The sequence below is a fragment of the Aegilops tauschii genome, chromosome 6 (assembly GCF_002575655.3).
Source record: "Aegilops tauschii subsp. strangulata cultivar AL8/78 chromosome 6, Aet v6.0, whole genome shotgun sequence".
Classification (NCBI taxonomy): Eukaryota; Viridiplantae; Streptophyta; class Magnoliopsida; order Poales; family Poaceae; genus Aegilops; species Aegilops tauschii.
In genome coordinates, this window is record NC_053040.3 from 204,932,971 (window position 1) to 204,942,354 (window position 9,384).

Sequence of the window (9,384 nt, forward strand, 5' to 3'; positions counted from 1 at the left end):
CGTCTTCGGCATTGCAAGGCGGGTTCCTCCTCCGAATTCCAAAGTAACCAAAAGAACCGCATTCGACCTTCCGATGATGACGCAGTATTCGGCTTCTGTATCTTCGGTTTTGCTGGGTGGCCCCTCCATAATACTCCGGATGGCTTCGCATTAAACATCATTCCCTTTGGCTTCCACGCCTCTGTCGCCTCTGCTTCCACGTGTCAAACGAATACGAAAGGTCCAAGCATTTTTACAGAAACACCCTGACGGTGTACGAAAGGCGTATATTTAAGGAGATTAGATCTCAGATGCCATTCCACACTAGGTGAAAATCCTCCGAACTTGCCACAAGAAACCACGCAAGCATGGCCAGCGCTCCCAGTTCTTCCTCCCACCCCCACGGTCCTCAAAAAGGCGATTGGGAGAGCTGCTCAGTATCCCATGCCCAGCTGACCAAGCTCCAGGTGCAGGGATATCTCCCCCCTGCGGATCTAGTCCCCGTTCGGGCGGGATTAACTTCTTTTACTGGCAAAGACCTGGCAGAAAATTTCCCTAATCCCTCAGAAGGGGAGCGAGTGTGTTTCCTTTCCTTTCTATCGAGAGGCATTGGATTTCCAATCCACCCTTTCCTCCAAGGTCTCCTGGAGTATTACGGACTCCAGCTACACAATCTTACTCCAGGCTCCATACTGCACATCTCAGGCTTCGTCGCTCTTTGTGTGCTGTTTCTAGGCTGTGAGGCCCATTTTGAGTTGTGGAGGAAGCTTTTCCGCCTCGTCCCTCGCTCCCAAAAGGGATCCATATTCGAGGTGGGCGGTGCTGAAGTATGGCGCATAGCCGGGACAGGATACCTATCCGGCACTCCGAAGAAGGCATCCGAAGAGTGGCCCTCGGAGTGGTTTTATATTGAAGACGTTGTTCTCTCAGACCCAATCCGACGAGGCCTACCTGAATTTTCCAATGCTCCGTTAAAGAAGCGCCACAGCTGGCACCCCCGGAGCCTCAAGGAGGAAGATAGTGTAGAGGTTAAGAAGTTAATGGACAAGATAAGGATACTCACCCAATCCGGACTGTCCATAATTGAGGTAATGGTGATTTTTCATAACGCGAGGCGTTCAGCTACTCCAGTCCAGAGGACTCCCCATATGGAACTACAACGGGGAGGATGACACATCACGCTACGGGTGCAAGGATCCAGACAACTTCGCCGCCCTGGCCGCCATGTTGGCTGATCTTTATAAAGGGGAGAAAGAAGAGTTCACTCGCCTTAAATGCCGAGAAGGCTTTTCCATGTACAATCGTCCTAGCTAGGTGAGTCTTTGCTTCGTAACTGCACTCGATCTCCTTCCTGAGTCGTACTTAGTTGAACTTTAATCCGACTGTCTTTAACAGGAATGGAGGAAGGCTGTCGCGGGGATCTATAGCCCTGCTCCGCAGCCGGAGGATCATATTCGGGACCTGGATCCCGGATTTGAGGAGAATCCGGATATATTCATAGAGCTGAAGGAGGGGGTCTTCTATCAGGCGAGCTACGATGGCAGAGAAGTGGCCATTACAGCCGATTACCCCGGCCTTCTCCCTTCCTCTCACGTAAGTACCCCGAAGAAGTCTCCTCCAAAAGAGGTTCGCACTATGCTTCACCCACCGCACTGTCTCGTGCTTTAAAGGGGCGGCGCTCATCTCGCCACTCCGCATCAGAGGCATCCCTTAAGAGGGCGGAGCCTGTGCAAGGTGGGTCTTCGAAGAGAAAGGCGGATGGCAATACTGCCAAGCCTTCATCAAAGAGGTATGTTTTTTAATATGCCCCATGGCAATCATACCGAATTGTCACATTCCTTATGTGCCATATTTCAGAAAGAGCGTTCGCTGGACTGTGTCTGGAGATCTCGCTGACATACATCAACCAATCCGACCCCGAACCCTGCCTCCAGGGCTAGAGTTAATACGGGTGCAATGCCAGATTGTCCTTTCTCAGAAGACTCGGATAATGTATCCGTCACCAACTCCAAAGTGGAGAGTGCAATGAACCATCGGCGCCGGAGGGCAGCAATGCGCGACCCCAACTTCACTGAAGAGGCCTTCAATGCCTTCAGCTCAGTGGATGCATACATCCGAGCTGCTCCGGATGGGCTTGCTGGAGCCACTCGCCAGCTTTCAAAGGATATACAGGTAAGAACCTAATTGTGTAGCTTTAATAATCACATGCCAGTAGCCCCCGAGACTTGAAACAGTTGACGCAACTGATTTAAGGATCATTGCATAATCAGGTAATCATGGAGAAGAACAACCTGCTGTCTCAGGAGCTGGAGAAATGTCGGACTCAGCTAACTGCTGTCACCGCCAAACTGGAGAAGTCCAAGGAGACACCGACTCGTAATGTCCACTTATGTCCGGAAAACATAATCACATGCCAGTAATATTATTTTGAAATAAACATTGTGGTATTTACCATGGCAGGATCGCCGGATCGGCTGGAAGAGCAAGTAAAGGCCGTGCAGGTGGATAAACAACATGCCGAAAGGCAGGAGGCCGCTGGTCAGCGTATACTGACACGGAACAGGGATGAAAAGAACAAGATACAAGATGCCAACATCCAGCTAGCCGAGGAGCTGAAGGATATACGAGCCCAACTGGCGGATGCCTTGAAGGAAAACAGAAAGCTGAAAGACGGCATATTTAGTATGCTCTTAAACCGTACTTTCGTATGGTCCCCAAGTGGAAAGTTTTGACAATTTTGTCTTTGTAGGTGTGCTGACTGGTTGGACCGAAGGAGAGGTGTTCGGATTTCAGGGCGATCTATTACAAGAGCTATCCAAAGTGCATGAGCGAGCCCGGAAGGCAATGAGGAACATTGCTAAAGCTCTATGGTCAGCCGATTTACCTCCAGGAAGCATGGAGGAGCTCGTGAATTTATTCAAGGGAGCTCGGCGCTGCTTTGGGCTATGGAAGATATCAGCCTACCGAGAAGGCGCACGAGAAGCATGGGCCATGGTGAAAACACGGTACACCGAACTTGATCCGAATCATATGGCCCGGGTCGGGCCTCAGGGACCAGAGGGACATGAAATTCCTGTTAGTTTCATATATGACCAAGTAAAGATAGCCGCCAAGTATTCTCAACAGAATTGTAAGCTAGACAACTTATTAGATGGTCTAGAGGAGGAAGAAGTTTTAGAGTCTAAGTTGCAATGTACTTGTTATCGGCAAACTTTTCTCCAGCCGAATTGTGAAACGATTGTCATGGCAGACCTTCCACTTCAACCTCCGGAACTCGTGGTTCGGAGTGTTTCGGAATACTATGCCGTTGGTAAACACCAAAGTATGTTTGGAAACCAGGCGGTCCGGTCATAGTTTCTTGAACAGACAAGTTGTATTCGGGGAGTTATGTTATATTACATTTGATCGTAAGAAACATCTTCCAGAGAGAATAGTTCTGTTAAGGATTCCTCTCCCTGGGCCAGCATGCGTTATTATGCATGCCAAAACTATGATGCGAGAAATCACAATACACACAATTTTTTGGGGCTTGTATCGCAACGAGGGTGGTTCATCTTTTGTCCGCCGACCAATTATTCCCTTAAGAACGCTAGCTTTCGGCTTCACCCGTCTGAGGTACACATCCGGATAACCCGGCTATAACAATCACAGAGGTGCTCCCTTTATGCCCTAGCCGAACAAACGGGAACATAGGGCATAAGCATATGAGCCAAGCAACCCAGCTTGGCAAAAACTTAAGTCATAAAGGTGCATATAATGGCGAAGAAAAGGCATATATGAGGAGACGACACATATGTACAGTGAGCTTGACGCTCGGGAAATAATAATAAGCTTCTGTGACAAGAAGCCCCCAGGTATTGTGGGGTATGTACATTTAAGGATGTAGACACACAGGCTAGAAGTCGTATAAAAACGAAAAGAAGAAAGAGAAAAAAAGTAGAAAAGGTAACGAACAATGAGTCTGGATTTAGGCGTAGAATCTTCGAAGTCTGGCAGCGTTCCATGGGTTTGGCTCTAAGCGATTGTCCAATGCATTAGGAAGGCGGTAGGCTCCTTCAGTGAGAACTTCATCTATAATGAAGGGACCCTCCCATGTGGGCTTGAGCTTGTCCTTTTTCGTCTCTGGTAGTCATAGAAAGAGTTCACGGACATTGTAAGTCTTGGCCCGCACTTCTCTGCTTTGGTATCTTCGAGCTTGTTGTTGGTAGAATGCTGAACGAGCCTTTGCGACATCGCACTCCTCCTTCAGGCCATCTAAGTCATCTTGCCGATCGAGCTCGGCCTCTTTCTCCTCATACATGCGTACTCGAGGTGAGTCGTAGATAATATCGCAGGGCAAGACGGCATCTGCGCCGTACACCATGAAGAACGCTGTGTATCCGGTCGTGCGATTGGGCGTGGACCGCAGCCCCCAGAGTACGGAGTCGAGCTCCTCGACCCAGTGTTTATCTTACTCCTGTAAGGACTGCACTAGTCTGGGTTTAATGCCGCTCATTATCAGGCCATTAGCCCGTTTGACTTGACCGTTTGTTTGAGGGTGATTGTAACACCCCAGATGTAAAACCTTCCTTATTTTGGCAATGTATCAATTTTGGTCTTCATCCAATTCCTTGGGTCTATCATGGTTGGCTTCTTTTGGTTGCCTTTGTGTTGTTATTTGTTGCATTGCTATGTCATTTCCTTTTTATGTATTGCTTTTGTCATCCATGCTTGCATTATGATCATTTCAAGTGCTGCATTTGTGCTTCTTTTAATGCTTCATTTCATCATGCTCATCATGTGCATTGTGTGTTTCATGCATGATCACCCTTGCATCACCCCACCTCTCCTTCTCTTTCTTTCTTTTGGCAAGTGCCATTTTTCACTCCTCCTTTAATGTTCATCTTCTCCCTACCAATCTTGCACCATTCCCATACTCTATGCCAATTTTCAGCTCATTTGAATATGTTTTGGTTGGGTTAAAAATTGACTGAAGTTTGAATTTAATTCAAACTTGATTTAATTTTCTTCCTTTAAAAATCCCCAAAGTAATTTATTCAAATGGACCATAATTCCAGGAGTCCAAGTATATCTCTACTTCATTCATATTCTTCCCCAACCCTCCTGGACATTTCCTTTGGGAACTGTTTATTCTTTTAAACAGAAAGCTAAGTAAGGAAACTTACCAGGGCCGGCCTCCCAGTGCACCAGCGCCTGCAGCCCAACTCGCGCAGCAGCAGCAGCCCATCCAGCCCGCTAGCAATAGGAGCGTCGTCTCCCCTGTACGGCAGTGCATCCAGCGTGTCCACGTCGGACATGGGCGTGATTTGACGGCCGTCCGGCGTCCCTAGACCCTATATTTCATGTCACCGGTTTCCTAGGGTTCCTCCTTGACCGATCCCCCTCCTCTCCTTCCCTCGCTGCCGCCAGGTAAGGCTAGCCACGCCACGCCGTTGCCCTGCCCACCATGGTCCGGACGAGCTTGAGCTCGAGCTCGAAGTAGCACATCGTCGCGCCTCCGACCCCTCAGCCACTCTAGAGAGGAACGCCAAGTACCTCTCCATCCCCTGCCTCCACGCACGCGACCACGCGGCCTCGGGTTCGACCTCCACGACGCTGTCTTCTTCCTCCTCTTCCCGGACAGCATCTTCGCCAAGTTCAGAGCTCGCTCCGGTCGCCTCCGGCGCGTATCCGTCAACCTCTCCGTGTCCTAGGGTGAGCTGGGTAACGCATCTCCGCTCCTTTTCTTTCCATGGCGTGTAGAACCCCATAGCACTCGCCCGATCAATGTCTTCGCCGCACTCGCAGTGCTCTGGCAATCTCTGAAGTTTTAGTTGCGCATGATTTGCTGCTGCACATGCACACGAGCACTCGCGCTCTCCCCTGTTCCCACATGCTCGCACATGCTTGCTCGCCGCTCCCGTAACCCCGCATGGATCTGCACCCGCGTGTACCCTGCCTGCTCGCGTCGCTCGCTCGCCGTTCTGTACCGCGCCCGAGGCAAGCACGAGCTCGTGCTCGGGCATCTGCACGCACGCGTCCGCACGCACACCCCCTGCTGAACCCGCTGTTGGAAATATGCCCTAGAGGCAATAATAAATGGTTATTATTATATTTCTTTATTCATGGTAATTGTCTATTGTTCATGCTATAATTGTATTGTCCGGAAATCATAATACATGTGTGAATACATAGACTACAACGTGTCCCTAGTAAGCCTCTAGTTGACTAGCTCGTTGATCAACAGATAGTCATGGTTTCCTGACTATGGACATTGGATGTCATTGATAACGGGATCACATCATTAGGAGAATGATGTGATGGACAAGACCCAATCCTAAGCATAGCATAAAAGATCGTGTAGTTCCGTTTGCTAGAGCTTTTCCAATGTCAAGTATCTTTTCCTTAGACCATGAGATCATGCAACTCCCGGATACCATAGGAGTGCTTTGGGTGTGCCAAACGTCACAACATAACTGGGTGACTATAAAGGTGCACTACGGGTATCTCCGAAAGTGTCTGTTGGGTTGGCACGGATCGAGTCTGGGATTTGTCACTCCGTGTGACGGAGAGGTATCTCTGGGCCCACTCGGTAATGCATCGTCATAATGAGCTCAATGTGACTAAGGCGTTAGTCACGGGATCATGCATTGCGGTATGAGTAAAGAGACTTGCCGGTAACGAGATTGAACAAGGTATTGGGATACCGACGATCGAATCTCGGGCAAGTAACATACCGATTAACAAAGGGAATTGTATACGGGATTGATTGAATCCTCGACATCGTGGTTCATCCGATGAGATCATCGTGGAACATGTGGGAGCCAACACGGGTATCCAGATCCCGCTATTGGTTATTGACCGGAGAGGCGTCTCGGTCTTGTCTGCATGTCTCCCGAACCCGTAGGGTCTACACACTTAAGGTTCGGTGACGCTAGGGTTGTAGAGATATGTGTATGCGGAAACCCGAAAGTTGTTCGGAGTCCCGGATGAGATCCCGGACGTCACGAGGAGTTCTGGAATGGTCCGGAGGTGAAGAATTATATATAGGAAGTCAACTTTTGGCCACCGGGAAAGTTTCAGGGGTTACCGGTATTGTGCCGGGACCACCGGAAGGGTCCCGGGGGTCCACCGGGTGGGGCCACCTATCTCGGAGGGCCCCGTGAGCTGAAGTGGGAAGGGAACCAGCCCCTAGTGGGCTGGGCGCCCCCATGGGCCTCCCCCCATGCGCCTAGGGTTGGAAACCCTAGGGTGGGGGGGGGGCTTCCCACTTGCCTTGGGGGGCAAGGCACCCCCTTGGCCGGCGCCCCCCACCCTAGATGGGTTTGGCCGGCGCCCCCCCTCCCAGGGGCCTATATAAAGGGGGGAGGGAGGGCAGCAAGATCTCAGCCTTGGGCGCCTCCCTCCTTCCCTGCTACACCTCTCTCTCTCGTAGAAGCTCGGCGAAGCCCTGCCGGCATCCCGCTACATCCACCACCACGCCGTCGTGCTGCTGGATCTCCATCAACCTCTCCTTCCCTGTGACACCCCAAAATTTTGGCCTTGTTTTATTTATTAAAATGTTGCCAGGAAATAAAACTTTTCCAATTGTCAAGTTTTACCTTTTGTGATTTTGGATTTTTGCCTCTAGTGGGAGAAACCTTCAAAGGTATTGTTGGATTTGTTTACTCTCTTTTATAAAACCATTATTTATCAGTGGATTCAAATGTTGCAAGATTTATTTATTCAAAAAGCTTTCTTTCTTTAAAATGATTCCTTTTGCATTTGGGGCCTATTTGCACTACAACCACTTGACAAATGCTTTTAAAAATTCCACCAAAATTTGGGGATGTCATGTGATGTTTCCACATCACTTTTATGCAAAGATACCTTCTGGCCATTGGAGATTTTGAGCTCTACACCAATTTTTCCAATCTGGTCCAGTAGGCACTTTCGCACTGCAACCCATTTAAATATTTCTTCAAAAATTCTTCCAAGTATTTGGAGATGACAGTGGATGCATACAACTCATCTTCAAGCAAAAACCCAATGATGTTCTTTGGAAAATTTGAGTGGATCAACCTCTTTTGCATTCTGGTCCAATTTGGTGATTTGTACTGCAACCATATTTTTCCTTGCTCTAGTGACCCTGAGCTTTCTCCTACTTGTAGCCCTCCCTACCAAACTCTTAAGTCCAGGAGATTGGGCTCATTGGAGATTTTGAAGTGCATGTTCTAAACCCCTTTTCTTCCTACCCAAAACTGGAGTTTTGCAAAACTTGCACTATCAACTTTCTGTTTTTGCCAAACTGACCCTACCACCATCTCCTGTGTCTAAGGAGGCACTGATCTGGAGTTTTTGGCCACTCCAAGAGTTGCCTATGTGCATCTGGCATTCTGTCGAACACCTGGTGTGCACAGCCACTTTTGGCAAGCTCTCTGGTTTGCACTATGGACTTGAACCCCTGACCTATCCACCTTGTCCACTAAGTGTCTTGCTTCCCCCACCGTCATCCTGTGCAGTGCCAGCTCCACCCTCGAGCTCTAGAGCGCGCTAGCATTGCGTCGAACAGGTGCCGTGCGTGCTCTGGGCGCGCCCAGAGCGCACGTTTTGCACGCGCGCGCACTACGCCGACACGCCGCACTGCCGCACCCGACGCAACCCGACCCTGGCCCCCTCTGCATCGCTGAGCCGCGCACTAGCCGCCCCCTGCTCCACGATCCCTCTGGTGCCCGGCTGCGCCGCTGGCCGCGCCCTTGGCGGTACGCCGGCGTCGGCAGCGGCCTCTGCCATGTTCGGCACCGCCCAAACCGCGCCAGCGCGCCAGCTGCCCCTGGGAATCGCTCGTGCCTATCCTCCTGCCTGTCGGAACGCGCTCGTCGCCGCCAGGATGCCCTGCAACTACAGCAACGGCTGTCGCCGGCGGTCCTATCCTCTGCCACCGCGGGAACCTGCCTCGGGCGCTATATAAAGGGTCCCCGAGCCCCTCCGAGCACTCACGCGACTTCAGACACTCCTCGTAGAGCTTCCCGCGTAGTGAATCGAACAGTAGTGGCCGTCTCCCTCAACTCCGGCCAGCCCTGCCGCCGCCAAGCTCCGGTGCGATTCGTCGCAACCGGCCACCCTCTCGCCCAACCAGCACCACCAGTCGCTCCCTCTGGTCCTTGCGGAGCTGCCCGGCTACTCATCTTCGATCAGAGACCACCGGAGCACAAAAAGCACTTCACCACCGTAGCTTTCCCCCGCCGCGGAGCTCGCCGCCGGAGATTCCTTCCACCTCCGACGACCCTTCAACCACCCAAAGGACCGCCTCGGTCTAGCCGTTCCATCCCCGCCCGCAGATGCCCTCGAGGAGCCGCCATCCGTCGCCGGCGATCGCCGGAGCCCCGCTCCCGTCAGGCAGAAGAGAAGAGAAGGAGGGAAGGAACGGTCAAACCTGACCAGTGG